Below are 20,879 nucleotides of genomic sequence, written 5' to 3' on the forward strand. Positions count from 1 at the left end.
CATCTTCTGTTTTTAAATAAATAAAAAAAAGTTGAAATAATGCTTAACAACATCAGTTGTTCGGTTACAACTCATTTGTACATTTTTTTTGAAATTGTCAAGTAATTTAATTATATGATATTTGACTGATTATTAAATTAAATTAACAGTTGAATGATTATTATTGAAAAGGGAAGATGGGTATTTCGTTAGGTGGTTACATGGGAAAAGGCGGTGGGTCCGTGGGTGATATAAAACAGAAAAACAGAGATCTGGAGAGGCATCCAAATCTCACCTTATGTTAGTTGCAACTAAGACCACCTTTAACCCCGGCGTGTTGGGTCATGTGTTGGCCAACACGCCTTTAACCCTTGTGTGCTGCTTCGTGTGCTGAAGGCGTGCTTCAAGTGAGCACCGAACATTTTGAAGCGTGCTGTATTTTCTCCCCTTTTTTAATTAGTTTTTATTCCACTTTTCACCCAACTTCTAATCAGATTTTAACACATCACCCAACACGTCACTCAACACACCACCCCATTATTTACCAGTTAAACAACACGCTCATCAAGCACCCCACCCCACCCAGCAACACGCTCATCATCCCCATCATCCCCTTAAGGGATAAAGATGGTCACAACTTGTTACATGTGATACCACAATTTGACAATTTCTTTTTCTCAAACACTAGTTTTAGTTTTTGTTTATAATCATTGTGTACAAGTCATTTTAAAGCATTTGTATTTGCATTTACATTGAATTTTCGTATCGTTTTATATAATAACAATAATAGTAACAATCAAGGATTAAAATATTATTCAAATCCTCCTAGTCTTTTAATAACGAGATGAGTGACATTCGATGAAATCAAGGATTCAAGTTGAAGTGAGAAAGAAAGATGTTTTCTTACAATTGATATGTATCGAACTGTAAGGTTTTGGAGTATTCAATTAGTATGAAGTGAACCATATTAAGCTTATAGCAGTAATATGATGGATGTAAAATGTAGAAACATAGTTATTCACCAAATTAAGTTTGCACATTCAAGTATACGCTTTACTGTATAAATTACACAAAATCCAATGTCACATGAACGGAATGCACCTAAAGAGACATGCGTACCCTCATTGATGCAACCTTCTATTTTCTAGTACTCGTTAAAATGAATAGCGCCAACTTTCCAAAAAACGTAGGTTGTTGTAAACATAATGGTGTTGATTACAACCACCTATAGGATTATAAGAAACACATCCCAACCAAGTAGCTCAAAGGTCAAACCTATTTTCAACATCTGCTAGGGGAAAGTATTTCAATTCATATTTCACCGGTGTCGTGCAGTTTCCACTTTTTAAAGAAATATGATGTGAATTTGGTGTGAATTTTCATATTTCATTTAATGTCCTTTCATAAAAAAATAGTAATGAATTTTAAACAGAATAAAAGGTGATCAAAAAGGTGATTTGAGGATACTGAAACTGTATACAAAGTCCTATTGTGACTGCATTCTCATCTTCTATGTTAGTTTATCTTTGATTTCCTAACAAATTCACAGTATTTAATCAACATACTAGTTTATAATTGATGTGATAGCATCTTTAAAATCTTCATAAAATCTTTGTTGTGAAAACCTACTAGCTCGTCTTCTTGCAGCTGCAGCCATCTCATGTTTCTCAGATTCTGACATACTCAAAATCTTCAAAATAGCTTCTGCATATTCTTCAACCGTTTGTGCAAGAAACCCAGTTTCTTTCCCTTCTTCCGGTAAAACAATATCCATCTTCGGGCCAACTGAATTATGAGCTAAAAAATGGACCGAGAACATACCTTTTAGCTATTAAAAACAGGCCTAAAGAAAAATAAAAATAATTCATTATGGCATATTTAGTTACCAATGGGTATGGTTCCTGCAGCCATGTACTCTACAACACTAATGCCAAAGTGTTCATCTATCATTGAATGAATCCCTATAGTTGCACCACCCAATAGTTTTACTAATTCCCTGCATTTAAAAAGATAAGGTCAAAAACTTGTTAAATAACAAGCAGGTGGCCAACCGCGCGTTGCGGCGGCCACCTTGAAAGTTAATCACGTGAAGCTAGCGTAATTGTGCGTACATATATTGTATTAAAAGACCACCTTTTGTAATCGGTTTCCATAGATGCATCATAATTTTCTTGCTAACTACATTGTAGTTACATAGTTAAAGGCTAATATACAATCAAAAGTTAGTATTGTTTTGGTTAAAAGGCAAGTGAATATACATTTAGTTAGAAAAATGGAATATGTATGATTACATGGTTAGGTAATAACAATAACCTAGATGTGGAAAGAATTTCTAAGGTTTCCGAATACAAAAACACATATAAAGAAATTCATAACTTTACCTTTACCAAAGAAATAATATTTATTAAATATGGGAAAAAAACTTACAAACACTATAAAGGTGGAAATGGGCCTGAAAGATGTGTGTTGCTTTTACGAAAGGTTTGATGGGTAGTTGAAGCTGCTCAGAACCGTCACCTTCGACACTATTACGATAACACAATATGTTTCTAACTTCTGCTTGTCTAGAAAACACAATATCGATGTCGAAGGCGGCAACAACGTGTTTAACAATCTCACCAATAACATATTTATTTGTACCGGATTTCTTTTAACGTTTATTACTTAAGATTAGACAGTTATACCCAAATGAAGTATTACAATCATATAGTACAATAAATATGTAATGAAAACTAAATCCAATAAACCCCCAAATCAATTACATACCATAACATGTTATCATCGGAGATTGATAAGACAAACACAAAGGAATTTGTAGCATTACAAAAACATATCAAATGTTAAAAAAAAAAACTTACTATAGAACGACTTGCCAAGGATAATCCAAAGTAACATACATCCACAACATGTGTCTTCCGTAGAAGACACAGCTGCAGGTCCGCAACACAGGCATCATGGTTAACATTCTCAACAGAACTAACGACCTTCACCCTAAACAATTGGCGTGGGCCTGCATGTAGTAAATAAATAAAAAAAAAATTAGACGCCGGTTTCTAACAAAAAAAATTCGAACAAATGTGCTGCTCAAGTTCTCAACTAATGTATCATCACTCTGCAAATCACTCTTTTAAAAACATTAAAAGCTGAAAGGTTTAGAAAATCAAACAATGATAGCACTCCTGAATTCTGTGTCCTTACGATGAAAAAAACGCTATCTCGATTATTCCTAAAACACAACAGTAGCAACAATTAGAAGGAATGTCGTACGTACTGTAGTCTATGGGAGCGAAGCGATATAATAATGCGATTAGTGTATCTTTACATATGTTTATTGTTTAGAAGTACAGAAGATCTAAATGTTTTGTAAAACGTATTTTCTGCATACATTGTGCTAACAAAAAGGGTTTTCGCAGCGACCCAAAAGATGAGTTTAGTCTTTCTTCCTTTCAGGCGATGGCTTGGTACCTACATAAGTGAATTGTTGATTAATATTAACTGAGAAAATGGATGAACAAACAAACTAAAATACTTAGCAATTTTAAGGGACTGTATAAAGCATACGATTAGCTTATTTTGAAGGAACAAAACCAAATCAAGAAATCTGTAGCTCAATAGGGTAATACACTACCAAAACAAACGAAATCTGAAAGATGGCGTTATCTTGTGTCAAAGAATCATTGGTATCCATTAGAGCAATTAGAAAGAATGAAAAAATTGAAGTTCCGTTGAAATTGATATTACAAAGTCAAATCTTGCAAACATATTACTACATTACTTATTTTTATTGATTTATTTTTAAATCCAAGAATACACAATTAGTAAGACACATAATTATATTATTATAATGTAATGACATAAATACAACTAATTAATCAGTTACGAGAATAATAATTAAGATTAAGATAGAGTATTTATGGCATCTGCAGTTACATGCTAATAAACCTCTTGTATCTATATGTAAATACAATAAATTCACAAAGAAAAACAAAACATACCTTCCATATTTGTTGAGCCGCCATGTGATAATGAAACATCATAAGCAGCCTGGTACCTGCAGTTACATGCTATTCACCCTGTTGTATCACAACAAAACTTACATTTCATATTCGTTGAACCACCATGTGACAATGAAACATCATAAGCAACCGAAGCAAATCCACGTTCAGACAAATACTCAATAAGAAAGAATAGTTAACCAACTAAATATTACAGTAGTATATAGAGTAAATGGTAGATGATCTGTCATGGGTAAACAAAAATAATGTCTTTTTTTTTTCCACCTGTTTAAAAATTAACCATAACCCAAATTGACCATTTTTAAGAAATTTGACCAACACCTAAAGCTTTGTTACCTAAAGCTTTGTTACCTGGCTCTGTAGCAACGTCCCATAGTCCTGTCACTAATTCAGTTGCACATTCTGTGGATCCTAATAAAAAAAAAAAAAAAAAAAAATTAATAATAATAAATAAGTAATTATAATTATAAATATATTCAACAGAACATACACTTTTACTATTCACAAGATTATTATAATGCTAAAGGGTATTTTTGACTTTTTACCGGTGGCTAGAACCTTCTTCTTCGAGGGTATTGTTGTGTTTTGACTGCTTCAGATATTTTAGAGAGCAACGGTGACCTCTACGTTCCTTCAAGAACTTTCTACTCCATTCACCTTCCACCATCTAATTTCCTCACCATCCTCTTACCTCCTCCTACAATCGTTGGCAAAGAAATCGAAGGTGATTTTAACCGCTACCATCATCAGCGGCGGTTTTAACTTTTAACCAACGGTTTGTGGTGGTTCTAACCACCACGTATTAGGATCCGCCAGCTTCCGATCGTTTGAAAAGTTAGGGTTTCTGAAGCTACTGATCATCTGTTGCAAATCCAGTTGATTCTGAAGGTTCCAAATTAATTTTTTCCTTTCATATTTGATTTGTGTTTGTATGTGTGTATCTACCTTGATTTTGTTGTTCATAATACGAAAACCTCGTGGAGGTTATGAACAACAAAATCAAGGTAGATACACACATACAAACACAAATCAAATATGAAAGGAAAAAATTAATTTGGAACCTTCAGAATCAACTGGATTTGCAACAGATGATCAGTAGCTTCAGAAACCCTAACTTTTCAAACGATCGGAAGCTGGCGGATCCTAATACGTGGTGGTTAGAACCACCGCAAACCGTTTGATGCGGGTGAGCTGGGCAATGAAACCAGCAACACAGCCAGCACGAGCTCAAAAGATGTTACACCCGAATCAGGCCGAGCAATAGTCGTGTTGCCATTTATTTCGTATCATCTAAGTGTTTTTGGAGCTGGTTCAAGAAGCTCAGGGTGACCCTACTTCAGTCCTTAAACTGAAGTAGTTATGTTTTGATGAATAAAGTTTTTGATAGTTGAAGGCAAGCCAGCAATTAAGAAGAACCAGCTAGCCGGACCAGCAAATGAGCTTAGTTCAGCCAGTAAAGCTTTAATTCACTCAGCCGGGTAACCAGCAAATCGAACCAGCAAAGTTATACTCAGACGAGCCAGCTAGTTCAACCAGCTGACGAATTTTAAGTTCAACCAGCACACGAAACTTAGTTCAACCAGCAGGCGACGCTATTTTCTTTCTAAAGGGCCAACTTGCTGATACAATTCAAAGTTTACTTATGCTTTTCAATAAACCGGTCAGGTCATGTGCTTAACACGTGTGTGGCTGTTCTAGAAGAATGTTAGCTGTCCAAGGAAGATTCCCATTTATCATTGGATGCTTTTATCATGGGAAGGAGCACTAACAAATGGCAGGCTTTTTGCAGATTGTGTCATTTATTCTTATTGGCTAATTTGTAATTGTTTGTCATTTTTTGTCTCCATTTCCTTTTTATGTTTTTGTCTTATTTAGAAAATAGCTGTTAAGCTTCTACTATAAATAGAGAGCTCTTGTAATTGTAAAACTTGGTTGATGATTGAATGAAAAGTTTGATAGAGCTTATCTATTTACAAAATCTCCGTGTCTTTACGAATCTTAGATTCCGGTGGCTAAGAGTGGTTTCTTTATCAGTGTTTGTGGTGTTACTTTATCAAACATTGTGGTAAAATCCAAATCTTCATATCTGATATTATAGTTGTGGTGGAATCTTTATCAGCTGTAGTTGAAGATTTGGAGTGTTTCTAGATCTCTAGTTGTGGTGGTATCTTTATCAATTTGGGGTTTAGATTCTTCTATCCTTTGTGTTCTTATTTCAGAGTTTTATACTCTGTTTTGGGGTTGTTGCTGTTACAATTTGGGGGTTTGTGTTCAGATCTGTTTAAGTGAAGAAAGCTTATTCTAAATTGCTTTTTTAAAGTCATAATTACGCATCAAAGTGGTATCAGAGCTTAGGTTGTTCAAATCGAAGCTTTCTTATCATTTTTATTGTTGTTTCAGTTCATACTCTGTTTTAGAGCTGTTAAGCTTTATTTCAGATCTGGGTTTCTATTTGTTGCTAAAGGTCTATTTCAGATCTGATATTTGAAATGGCTGATATTCCAAGGAATATGACTCTTGAAGAAGCTCATAATCTTAGAAGAGATAGAGCTATTGAAGCTCTACAACATCAGATGGAAAGAATGGTTAACTTGTTGGAAGATGGTGTTCCAAGAAGAAATAGAATTAGATCTGAAAATGGAGATACAACTATTGTGTCTTCTAGTACTGAATCTGAGGATGGTAGCCAATCTACTGATGGATCTCATGCTTCTTCACAAAGAAGAAGAAGGCATAGGAAAAAGGCTGATGATTTGAAAGATATCAAGATAGACCCACCTGATTTTGAAGGATCCTCTAATCCTGAGGATTACTTTGAATGGGTTCAGGCCATAGATAGAATTATGGAGGTTAAAGGCTATGATGATAAAAAGGCCTTTAAAGTTGCTGTAATCAGATTGAAGAAGTATGCTTCAATGTGGTATGATAATCTAAAAAAAGAAAGGCAATATGAAGGGAAGAAAACAATCAAAACCTGGTCCAAGTTAAAAGAGTGTATGCAAAAGAGGTTTGTTCCTCAAGCTTACAAGCAAGAGCTGTATATCCAGATGAATACACTCAAGCAAGGCAGCATGAATGTTGTTGATTACATCAGAGAGTTTGAGCAGCTCAAGATTCGTACAAATGTTAAAGAAGCTGAAGAACACACTATAGCAAGATTCGTTGGAGGCTTAAATGCATCTATTGCTGATCAAGTTGAAATGCAGCCTCTATGGACTTTTGAGAGTGCTTGCAAGCTGGCTATTCAAGTAGAGAAACAAGCAAAAAAGAAAATTAATTTTAAGTCTTATTCCAAGCCAGCTGTGCTGCCTATGAAAGGTCAATCATCTATGCTGCCTAGGCATAATGAGGCAGCATCCAAAGTATATAAAGGCAAAGAGCAGGTTGTAGCTGGTCCTAAAGATGATAGAAGAAAATGCTTCAAGTGCCATGGATTTGGACATTTTCAAGCTCAATGTCCTAACCAGCACGCTCTTACATTAAAGGAGATTGAAGATTTGGAAGGGGGTTTTGAAACTGAACCAGCATATGATGAGTCTGATAGTGAAGAGTTTGTTGCTGCTGATATTGGAGAGTTTTTAATGGTTCGAAGAGTAATGCACTCAGCTGAGACTATTGAAGATAAGAGCCAGCGAGAAAACATCTTTCATTCAAGATGCACAGTCAAGGGCAAAGTGTGCAGCCTGATTGTTGATGGAGGCAGCTGTGCAAACGCAGCATCTGCTCACATGGTGGAAAAGCTTGAGCTGGTTACAAAGAAGCATCCTCATCCATACAAACTTCAATGGCTTAACCAAGGCAGTGAGGTAAAGGTTACTCGCCAAGTTACTGTTCCATTTTCTACTGGTACTGTTTATCAAGATGAGATTACTTGTGATGTTATTCCTATGGATGCTTGTCATTTGCTGCTTGGTAGACCTTGGTCATTTGATAAGTATGTCTATCATAATGGACACCAAAATACTTATTCAATGTATGTGAATGGAAAGAAGATCACCCTCACTTCTTTAAAGCCTAATGAAATACCTAGAACTGACCCTACTGTTAAGAATGATAAAACTTTGTTTATGACTCAAGCTGAAGTTGATATCGAGTTAAAGGGTGGTACTGGTGCTTATTTATTGCCGATGGTTGAAAGTGATGAGTTGAACCAGCATGATGAAATACCAGCTAGGGTAAAGCCATTGTTATCCGAATTTACTGATGTGTTTCCTACTGAGTTACCTACTGGTTTACCACCAATCAGGGGTATTGAACATCAAATTGATCTTGTGCCTGGATCTGTTCTTCCTAACAAAGCAGCTTATCGATGTTCTCCTCATGAATAAAAAGAACTAGAAAAGCAAGTTAATGAGCTGGTTGCCAAGGGGTATGTTAGAACCAGCATGAGTCCTTGTTCAGTACCAGCTTTGCTGGTTCCAAAGAAAGATGGTTTTATGAGAATGTGTGTAGACAGCAGAGCTATTAACAACATCACCATCAAGTATAGGTATCCCATACCTAGATTAGATGATATGTTAGATGAGCTGCATGGTTCTTGTGTATTCTCCAAAGTTGATCTTAGAAGTGGGTATCATCAGATTCGAATGAAAGAAGGAGATGAATGGAAGACAGCTTTCAAGATCAAAGGTGGATTATTCGAGTGGTTGGTTATGCCTTTTGGGTTGTCTAATGCACCCAGCACATTCATGAGACTTATGAATGAAGTGCTCAGGCCACTTATTGGTCAGTTCGTGGTTGTTTACTTTGATGACATCCTAGTGTACTCGAAAACTAAAGAAGAACACTTGGATCATCTGAGGAAAGTATTTGAGCTGTTAAGGCAGAATCAGTTATATGCAAAGCTGGAGAAGTGTGATTTCTTTGTCAGCAAAGTAGTGTTTCTTGGATATGTGGTTTCTGAAGAAGGCATTTCAATGGATCCATCTAAGGTGGAAGCAATCAGATCATGGCCTAGTCCTTCTACCATCACTGAAGTCAGAAGTTTTCATGGTTTAGCTTCATTTTATAGAAGATTTATCAAAGACTTCTCCACACTTGTTGCTCCAATTACTGATTGTATGAGGAAATGGGTATTTGAATGGTCTAGTTCTGCCCAATCAGCATTTGAATCATTGAAAGAAAAGCTAAGTTCAGCACCTATACTTGCTTTACCTAATTTTGATATGCTATTTGAACTTGAATGTGATGCAAGTGGTGTTGGCATTGGAGCTGTGCTAGTGCAAGGAAAAAGACCAGTAGCTTATTTCAGTGAAAAGCTAAATGGGTCAAAGCTGAATTATAGCACTTATGATAAAGAGTTTTATGCCATCATTCGAGCTGTTGATCATTGGTCACATTATTTGAAGCCAAGGCAGTTTGTTTTCTTTTCTGATCATGAAGCATTAAAATACATTAATGGGCAGCACAAATTAAATCCAAGGCATGCAAAATGGGTTGAATTCTTGCAGATGTACTCCTTTGTGTCTAAACACAAGGCTGGTACTTCTAATGTTATTGCTGATGCTCTTTCAAGAAGATATTCTTTGTTGTCAATTCTGGAAGCTAGAGTTCTTGGATTTTCATTTGTTAAGGAGTTACATGAAGCTGATCCAGACTTTGCTCCTATTTTGAACTGTTCTCCTGCTGAGTCCAAAAGAGATTATATTGAGCAAGATGGTTTTCTATTCAAGGGCAGCAGATTGTGCATCCCAAAAGATTCAATCAGGGAGTTGCTGATTAGAGAAGCACATGGAGGTGGTTTAGCTGGTCATTTTGGGATTAACAAGACATTGGATATCCTAAGTGAACACTTCTACTGGCCATGTATGGATAAAGATGTCAAAGCTGTGATTAATCACTGTGCTACATGCTTTCAAGCTAAGTCAGCATTTCATAAGGGTTTGTATACTCCTCTTCCTGTTCCCAACCAGCCATGGGAAGATTTAAGCATGGACTTTATTGTTGCATTGCCAAGAACTCAGCGAGGCAAAGATTCTATTATGGTTGTTGTTGACAGGTTTTCAAAGATGGCTCATTTCATAGCCTGCAACAAAACCAATGATGCTACTGTTGTTGCTACTTTATTCTTCAAAGAAATTGTTCGTCTTCATGGAGTTCCCAAAACCATTGTGTCTGATCGAGATACAAAGTTCTTAAGCTATTTTTGGAAGACATTATGGAAGCTGCTTGGAACAAAGCTTTTATTCAGCACTTCTCACCATCCCCAAACTGACGGTCAAACTGAAGTTACCAATAGAACTGTGGGAATGTTGCTAAGGGCACTTGTGAAGAAAAGTTTGAAGGAGTGGGATTTGAAGCTTGCTCAAGCTGAATTTGCTTTTAATAGAGCACCTAATTACTCCACAGGAAAATCACCATTTGAAATCCGCTATGGTGCAAATCCACTCACACCCATTGATCTGATTCCTTTTGCAGTTGAGCCTAAGGTAAGTGTTGATGCAGTAGCAAAGGCCAAAGAAATGAAGAAGCTGTATGAGCAAGTGAGGGCTAAAATTGAGAAGACCAACCAGCAATACAAGGCTAAGGCTAACCAGCACAGAAAGCATCCCACTTTTATTCCTGGTGATCTTGTTTGGATTCATCTAAGGAAGGAAAGGTTTCCAGCAAAAAGGAAGAACAAGCTGATGCCAAGAGCTGAGGGTCCATTTAAAGTGTTGGGAAAAGTTGGTGATAATGCTTACAAAGTCGAGCTGCCTGGTGATACTGATGTGTCTAGCACATTTAATGTGGGTGATTTGATGCCATACTTGGAAGATGACAACCTCGAGAACTTGAGGTCAAGTTCATTTTTAGAGGGGGAGGATGATGCGGGTGAGCTGGGCAATGAAACCAGCAACACAGCCAGCACGAGCTCAAAAGATGTTACACCCGAATCAGGCCAAGCAATGGTCGTGTTGCCATTTATTTCGTATCATCTAAGTGTTTTTGGAGCTGGTTCAAGAAGCTCAGGGGTGACCCTACTTCAGTCCTTAAACTGAAGTAGTTATGTTTTGATGAATACAGTTTTTGATAGTTGAAGGCAAGCCAGCAATTAAGAAGAACCAGCTAGCCGGACCAGCAAATGAGCTTAGTTCAGCCAGTAAAGCTTTAATTCACTCAGCCGGGTAACCAGCAAATCGAACCAGCAAAGTTATACTCAGACGAGCCAGCTAGTTCAACCAGCTGACGAATTTTAAGTTCAACCAGCACACGAAACTTAGTTCAACCAGCAGGCGACGCTATTTTCTTTCTAAAGGGCCAACTTGCTGATACAATTCAAAGTTTACTTATGCTTTTCAATAAACCGATCAGGTCATGTGCTTAACACGTGTGTGGCTGTTCTAGAAGAATGTTAGCTGTCCAAGGAAGATTCCCATTTATCATTGGATGCTTTTATCATGGGAAGGAGCACTAACAAATGGCAGGCTTTTTGCAGATTGTGTCCTTTATTCTTATTGGCTAATTTGTAATTGTTTGTCCTTTTTTGTCTCCATTTCCTTTTTATGTTTTTGTCTTATTTAGAAAATAGCTGTTAAGCTTCTACTATAAATAGAGAGCTTTTGTAATTGTAAAACTTGGTTGATGATTGAATGAAAAGTTTGATAGAGCTTATCTATTTACAAAATCTCTGTGTCTTTACGAATCTTAGATTCCGGTAGCTAAGAGTGGTTTCTTTATCAGTGTTTGTGGTGTTACTTTATCAAACATTGTGGTGAAATCCAAATCTTCATATCTGATATTATAGTTGTGGTGGAATCTTTATCAGCTGTAGTTGAAGATTTGGAGTGTTTCTAGATCTCTAGTTGTGGTGGTATCTTTATCAATTTGAGGTTTAGATTCTTCTATCCTTTGTGTTCTTATTTCAGAGTTTTATACTCTGTTTTGGGGTTGTTGCTGTTACAATTTGGGGGTTTGTGTTCAGATCTGTTTAAGTGAAGAAAGCTTGTTCTAAATTGCGTTTTTAAAGTCATAATTACGCATCACCGTTGGTTAAAAGTTAAAACCGCCGCTGATGATGGTAGCGGTTAAAATCACCGAGAACCTTCGATTTCTTTGCCAACGATTATAAGAGGAGGTAAGAGGATGATGAGGAAATTAGATGGTGGAAGGTGAATGGAGTAGAAAGTTCTTGAAGGAACGTAGAGGTCACCGTTGCTCTCTAAAATATCTGAAGCAGTCAAAACACAACAATACCCTTGAAGAAGAAGGTTCTAGCCACCGGTAAAAAGTCAAAAATACCCTTTAGCATTATAATAATCTTGTGAATAGTAAAAGTGTATGTTCTGTTGAATATATTTATAATTTATAATATAATATAATATAATATAATTATAATTATAATTATAATTATAATGATGGTATATGAAAGCATGTAAAGTAGAGGTGGAAATTTTGACCCATTTAATTATGACTGAATGAGTCAATTCAAGTCATGTATTAGCTTAGAGGATCATATGTAACATGACAATTGTCAATATCATTTAAATGACTGGATCAATAGTGTAAGGACTGGAACAAACATTACCTGTATGTCTCATTACCCAACCCGCCCATTTTGCCACCTCTAATATATAGTCAAGGTAAACAAACCTGTAGGTCACATTCTTATAGAACTCTACATCCTTTTCTACCTTCAGTTCAATAGCTAAATCCTTCAAATTTTGCAATCTCTTTTCGTCAGCAACATTTCTACAACTACCAACAAACTGAAGTTTAGGTCTAGGAACGTCTGAATTTAGTTTCTTGACGACAAGTGCAAAAGCATGAAGCTGAAGGGTATGTGCCTGACAAAAGACCAAATACGAGTCAACAACGATTAAATATTTTGTAATTTAATATAACTACTATAAGGTCTTAATGGTAAATACACACCTTTTCAGGTCGAAATTGAGCCACTGAAATTATTTTGGGAGGTGTTTCTCTTTCCAGTGGTAGTGCCTGTTAGAATTTTAATCAGATTCGGTACATTAAGGAAGAAACCATTTTATATACACGCAAACTTATATCTAACAAATAGGGCAAAGGCAGAAACACAATACAAACCTGTAATCCAGTCGTATCACAAGGAGGATACACTCGTTTTGTTCGATTTGGAATCCCCCAAAGCTTCTCAATATGTGACCGCGTCCAAGAAGAATTTACCATAGCAAGATTTGCGTAAGAACCAACATACCCATACATCCAGCTAAAGAACGTGTAATAAACAAGTTTCAACCATGATAGGTGATCCGTTACAATATTCAAAAGACCCAGCAATATTGTAAAGGATGTAAAGATGAACAGAATATATTTCTTTGGTTTATTGCGGAGCGTATATGATATGGTGTATATGTTTGGAAATGATATAGAATGCAGTGGCAAAAGAATATGGGGTGAACTTTGTTTTGTTTATTGATTTCTCTCTCTTAGTTTACATGTACTGAAAATAAACTATGGCTATGCTAATTCTTCCAATTACAATACTATTTATAATAATAAAGTAAGTGGAGCAATATCTCCATGCTATCAAGTAAATGAAAACATGGGAACGTGGCTAATTACTCAGTCTACTATTCCACGTTTACTTTCGATAATCATGGAGTAAATCTTTGACTCCTTTTGGGTTTATTTCTTCTCTCGGAAATTGGTTAGCCGTTAAGATCCTCCGGATCAATAGGAGATCACTGTAATACAAATTATTGTTTCAGTCTTTTAGATTCAAACTTTACAAAAAATAATTAAAGAGAATAACCAAAAAGTTTCATAAAACTAGTCCTACTTAATGAATTATAACATTGATTTCGGTTACTAATCTATGCAGCATTAAAAAAAAAAAAAAAAAAAAAAAAAAAAAATTAAAATTAAGAAACAAACCTGTTAGCTACAGCGGCATCATTATTATACATGAAACTCCGTGAATGAACACGAGAAAGCATGTCTAAGCTAATCGTTGGATAATGTGTGTAACAAATGACCTTGCACCCAAAAAGGCGAGCAAGTGGATAAGTAAAGGCATATCCACTAGTATCCAAATAGTACATTGGCACGGCGGATGAGATTGTCCGGAGAAGCATCATGATCGCCGGTGTATATGACGCAGGGAAGATCAGGTCGTAGTTCTTGAATAGCTTTAACTGCACACCATAAAACTCGCTCTCCACCGCCGCCGTCGTTAGTGTACGGATGGAAGAACCCTACCGCTTTCTTTCTGAAACTCCGGCCGATTATTAGAAGTAAAACTAGATTTACTGTTTTTAATATTAGAGCTGACACTAGTAAGATTCGTATTATGGTGAAAATCAACATTTTCAGAACGTGTGTAAATTTTGTTCAAACCATCGGTGAAAAAAATTTAGTTAACTTTTTGTAAAGAGACGGGTAACCAGTAGTAGAACTAGGAGATTTAACATAATTTCGATGAGAACAGTATTAAAAAAAATTACCCCTAAAAATGTTGGCGGGTACCTCCTCCAAGTAGTGTGATGATATTTTCACCATAATTTCATGTATTTTCTTTGAAATATTTTTTAATATATTATAACAAAAAGTTTTAAAATGTTTGTATAACCTATCATTAAAATGATTTTAGATATTTTAAGTGGAAAAGTAAAATATCAATTCCCCTCCAAGTACGCTAAGCTCTGCCCATGCAAGTAACCAAGTTACAGGGCCGTCTCATTAATTTCGGAAGCCCTGTTCGAAACTTAAAAAGGACCTCTATAAATGTTAAGTTTTTCAATACGTATAATATATAATACTTTGGTAGCGTAATCAATAGAATTAAAAAATTCATAACAACCGTTGCAGAGTGTTATTCTCAAATAGTTATCAACTCGTTATAGTTACAGTATTGTTTATATAAAACCGTAATCCTAACATTTTTTGTAACGAAGTAATTGGTCAACTCTTTATAGTCAATATTCCCATTATATTGTTTTTAATACCTATAAACGTTAATCTATTAATTCTTTCTTATTATATGATAGACCACAAGTAAGATATTTCGTTACGATGTACGAATAAATGAATTGTTTACGATGTACAAATAAATGAATTATTACATAGATTTTTCAAAATTTTGGACCCCTTAAAAATTTGGGGCCATGTGCGGCTGCACATTTCGCACATGCACAGAAGACACCTCTGCCAAGTTAACTACTTATATGTAACACATGGCTACATATTTATCGTTAATGGGTCAATAAATTGAATTACTTGACAAAACTTTTAAGGTAACTACACTTTAAGATCTTGTTTTATTAGAAAAAAAATGACTTGACAATATTGGTAGAGGGTGGAATTAGTCAAATCGTTTATCGATGTACATTGATAGTATAGTATACTATGTATGAAATAACTTAACTTTTTGTTGATTAAGCATTTTTCATTTGATTACAATGGTGTTGTGTTATTACTCGAATCGTTAATTTGGAAAAATAAATTATCTATTTAGTTATTCTATCTTTGAAATATTGTCATTCTTCATTTATGTCAATATTCGTGAATTGAGTGTTAGTTGAACCACACTTTCTTTTACCACGGCAAATAATCATGTCCAAATAAGATCGTGTGAGAGATTAAGAACTTGATGTAGGATCGTGTAAACAGAATTAAACGATCTTAGATTCAATAATGAATGCGAAAAATCTCGTTGTTGGGTTTTATACTCAAAACTCAATGAAAACCTTTGATCTTAATGATAAAATCGACTTAGATATGTTAAAGATCGACTATATTGAATGCTAGAACACTAGGGAATCGGATTGTACGTGTAGTATAGGCTAGGATACGTAACCCTAACAATGAACCTGAAATCCCCTTTAAATACACACAGCACGTTGCAACCGTGCGGTTGCACGTTGCAACCGTGCGGTTGCCTGTCTAACCGTACGGTTGCATCCTGCAACCGTGCGGTTGCATACCATCAGAGAAAGTTAAACAATTTAGCACTTTAACTTGATTATAATGAACTCGGGGACTAATTATGTACCAACAAACCCCCTAGGACCCAGTTCATTATCTAAAATCACATTATACACTTTCCCTGCAAAACAACTAAACACACAGTCAACACATTCAATAATATGAAAATTAAGACGTTAAAATCAAGTTATTACAACCAAATCGAACTAAATCCAAAAGAAAACATTCAAGTTCACAGTTCATGAAATTTAAAACCATCAGACAAACATTAAGCATGGATATCATAAGCATAATAAGTACGAACAGCACGGTTAAACTGAATCGTCTGCTCGGTATTAGGCAACTCATGAAAGATTGGATGTTTTCTCAACACCTTGATATCAGTCTTACTCAAATTCCGAATCCACCTCGGATCGATAATCCTGATCTGGTCCAAACTACCATTAGGATTATCCAACACAATCACCGCTTCTTCTGTTCTCCCATCATAATACCACCAACGAAACCGATCACCGAAATTCTGTGGCATCTTATGAACTGGTGCAAACTTCATAGTCTTTGCTCGTTTATACCTAACCACTCGAACTATATTCCCAGTTGATTGATCAGTACGATAAGAAACTTTTGGGAACTGCGGCTGTGACGCCCCGTACTAAATCATCATGTACGGACCATCAACAACAGGATCATTACAAGGTTAAGTACTATATGCGTTTTCAAAACAGAGTGTACATTCATAAATAAAAGTGACGTCATAACATACGTCAATTGTTTTACAAATCAAAAGTATGCTTCGCTAAGTAGAAGCATTAAATAAGTGTACGTGACCATAATGGTCGTTACATAACATAAGTTCATAAGTAAAAAGTTTGAATGCAACATAAGTAGTCATGCGATAACAACTCTAGGCAGCGGGTTCTACAGCACGACTAGTAAGATAGCGGAAGCGACTTCAAGCACCTGAGAAAATACATGCTTAAAAAGGTCAACACAAAGGTTGGTGAGCTATAGTTTAAGTATAACAGTAATGTAAGTAGGCCACGAGATTTCAGTGCTACAACGAGCGTTTCAAAAGTATGTAAAAGTATATGCTTAACCGTGGGCACCCGGTAACTAACTTAACGTTTAATGTACCCCCTTAAAGTGCACTTGGCAAGTGCGTATAACCTCGAAGTATTAAACACTCGTTAAATGCTAGCGCTACTAGCCCGAGTGGGGATGTCAAACCCTATGGATCCATATCTAAGATTCGCGTTCACGGTTCAAAAACCAATGATTAAACGTTACCGAGCTAAAGGGAATGTTTCTGCCGTTATATAACCCACACATATATAAAGTTTAAGTACTCGTGCCTAGTATGTAAAACATAAAATCCGCATGTATTCTCAGTTCCCAAAATAAGTTAAAGTAAAAAGGGAATGCTATAACTCACAATGATAATGTAGTCGTAAAGTCGGTCCGGTAAAGGTGTGCAAGTGAATGGTCCGAAGTCCTCAACCTAAGTCAAATAGCACTAAGTCAATAAGTCGTCTCAAAAGGTTTACAAGTACGTAATTAAGGTCATAAGGGTCATCATCAATCATCATTAAACAAAAGGTAACAAGTAAGACTCGTTTATGAAGGTCGTTTAAAACAAAGGCTGACTTCGGTCAGTCACCACGGCCTCTACCCTTACTGAATTAAGGTGAGACCAGTGGTCATGGCTCCGTCTATGAGTCCCTTAAGTGTGGTAAAATTTACAGAAGCAAACTCGTCTTGGTTTGACCGTGGTGACGGTCTAAGTGCGAGTAGGTCAGAAATTTCTGCACAACGTTAAAGGACATGGTAACGATCGGAGGGCCATAAATCCTAAACCGTAACTCGGATTAAGACGAGTCCTATATGAAAAGTTATCTACTCGAAAAGTTCTATCTAAAAATCAAGGTTAGAACAGCCCAGGTCTACTGGTCTGTTCCAGAAGCATCAGGTCAGTAGGTTTTGGACAGAACAGTGGGTTTTGGAGAGTTCCGGTTGTCTCGGTGCTTGATGTTCATCACGGTTCTCATCCTTGATGCGTATAGCTTCAAGTGTACAACTCGTTGATGTGTTAACATCATTTAGACCAAGGTTTGTCCATCATAACTCAAGTGCAAGTGTTGTAGGTGTTTGATGAACCAAGGTTCCATGTAAGTTTATGAACAAGTTCATGAACACTAAGAAAGATCACAACCAAGTGTTGGATCCATGATACTTGCACCAAAGTGTAAGCTCTTGTTGGTTTCATGTCCTTGTTCAAATGTGTAGTAAGCAACTAACAATAAGAAATAAAGAAAATGAATGATAAGCCTAAACCAACCATGAAGGTGGTATTCTAGTAACATACAACAAACAAGAACACAAGTAACAAAAATTAAAGATTATAAACTTTAAATCTTTGAAATAAATAAAGTAGAAAGCTAACTAAACAAGAAGATGATTCATAGTTGCTCTTACTTTTAAAGATTCAACCCAAGTTGATCTTTAAGTGAAGTAACTTCAAAGTTACTTCAAGAACTACAAGTAAAGAGTTTATACAACTATGAACTTTAATTCTTTGAAACAAATATGTAGAACATAACTAGAGAGATTATGTTCTTGATGTTCTTGTTAAATACAAGATATAAATGAAGAATCAAAACTAGAAAGTTTGATCTTGTAACTTAGTAAATAAAGACAAGTAAGTAAGTAAATAATAACTTAGTAATCTACAAGTAATTAAACTACAACAAGATTAAGTAACAAACAACAAAAGATGATGATGATTAATGTTTATGAAATCAGTTTTTACCAACAAAGAAAAGAAGAAAAGAAGTTGTTTCAAACACTTACAAGTATGAGAGAAAAAGAGAAGAAAGTTTGAGGGAATATGCAAGTAATGTGTGTGTGTTTGAGAGAAGACTTCAAGTGAGTTGTGAATGAAAAATGGAAGCCAAAACACCACTAAATGTGGCCAAGGATTTCGGCATTCTGCAGCAAAAAAGGGAAGAGGTTTTGTTTGATGGTTACTTGCAAGTAAAGAGGTTAAAAGTTGGTTAAAAGGGTTGTTTACATGGGGATAATGAGCAAACTAGATTCCTTTAAGTAATAACTAACTAGTTACACTTAAGTTTGATACTTGCAAGTCTTAATGGGCTAATTAAGTCCAACTAATAAGTAGGGTGGGCTCTCATAAGTCCATGTACATGTATAAAGCCCAAGTTGTATGCAAGTAACAAGTAAGTCCACTAAAAGTCCAACATAAGCCCAAGTAACTAACTAATAGCTTTAGTTAATTAAAATGATTAATAAAATTAATCATGAATGTAAATAATATCTTAAAATATTATTCGTGCACGTTCCGGGTGTCACAAAGACGTTTCGGGCATTTAAAGTTCAAGTACGGGCAATTAAAGCAACATGTAAATGTAATAACATACATTCGATTAATCACACGTATTAATAATAATAATTATTAATAAATAACGTTGTAAAAACCAGGGTCGTTACATTACCCACCTGTTAAAGAAAATTTCGTCCCGAAATTTAAGCTGAAGTAGATGGAGGAGTCGGGAAAAGATGAGGATATTTCCGCATCATCTGATCCTCTCGTTCCCAAGTAAACTCAGGTCCTCGTTTGGCATTCCATCGTACTCGTACAATCGGAATCTTGTTGCGTTTCAAAGTTTTGATTTCACGATCCATAATCTCAACAGGTTCCTCCACAAAGTGGAGTTTGTCATCAATAGTAAGTTCTTCCAATGGTATGATGAGTTCGGGTGCAGCAAGACACTTCTTCAAGTTTGACACATGGAAGGTAGGATGAACTGAGCTCAATTGTGCTGGAAGATCAAGACGATAAGCAACGGGTCCAACACGTTCCAAAATTTCAAATGGACCAATGTACCGCGGGTTTAACTTTCCGCGTTTCCCAAAACGAATCACACCCTTCCAAGGTGCAACCTTCAACATAACACGATCACCAACGTTGAATTCAAAGTCTTTACGTTTAAGATCAGCATAACTCTTTTGGCGATCACGGGCTACCTTGAGTCTGTTTTGAATCTGAGCAATCTTTTCCGAGGTTTCATGGACTATCTCGGGCCCGGTGATTTGCTTTTCACCTACTTCGGCCCAACAAATAGGAGATCGGCACTTACGACCATACAATGCTTCAAAAGGTGCAGCATTAATGCTTGAGTGATAACTGTTATTGTACGAGAATTCGGCGAGTGGCAAATGCCTTTCCCAGGCCTTTCCAAAATCAATGACACATGCACGCAGCATGTCCTCCAAGGTCTGAATCGTTCGTTCACTTTGCCCGTCAGTCTGAGGATGATAAGCAGTACTCATGTCAAGACGAGTTCCCATGGCTTCTTGCAAAGAACGCCAAAATCTGGAAGCAAAACGGGGATCGCGATCGGAGATGATCGATAAAGGTACACCATGACGAGATACAACCTCTTTGATGTACAGCTGAGCAAGTCTTTCCATTGTATCAGTTTCCTTCATCGCTAGGAAGTGTGCAGATTTGGTGAGGCGGTCAACAATAACCCAAATAGTATCGCATCCGCCCACCGTCTTCGGCAGCTTAGTAATGAAATCCATTGTGATCCTTTCCCACTTCCATTGTGGGATTTCCGGCTGTTGAAGTAACCCAGAAGGTCTCTGATGTTCGGCTTTAACCTTCGAGCAAGTCAAACACTTACCAACATAAGTCGCAACGTCCTTCTTAAGATTCGGCCACCAATACTGTTCTTTAAGGTCGTGGTACATCTTACCTGCACCGGGGTGAATCGAATATCTCGATTTGTGTGCTTCATCAAGTATCAGGCTTCGTAGATCTCCATAGTAAGGTACCCAAATTCTTCCGGCATAACATCGGAGTCCAGACTCTCTAACCTCGAATCGAGAGACAAGTATGTTCAAATGCTCGTGAGATATGTTCTCCTCCTTGAGAGCCTCAACTTGGGCTACTCTGATCTGGCTGTTGAGGTTCGAATGGAT

The 20,879-nt window shown here is 36.4% G+C and overlaps 1 pseudogene; it reads right to left on the reverse strand.

The window, feature by feature from the left end:
• Positions 1 to 1,543: 1,543 nt before the first annotated feature.
• LOC139862176 (GDP-Man:Man(3)GlcNAc(2)-PP-Dol alpha-1,2-mannosyltransferase-like) lies at positions 1,544 to 14,261 on the reverse strand (annotated as a pseudogene).
• Between the last annotated feature and the right edge of the window lie 6,618 nt (positions 14,262 to 20,879).

Source organism: Rutidosis leptorrhynchoides, chromosome 8, assembly GCF_046630445.1.
Source record: "Rutidosis leptorrhynchoides isolate AG116_Rl617_1_P2 chromosome 8, CSIRO_AGI_Rlap_v1, whole genome shotgun sequence".
NCBI lineage: Eukaryota > Viridiplantae > Streptophyta > Magnoliopsida > Asterales > Asteraceae > Rutidosis > Rutidosis leptorrhynchoides.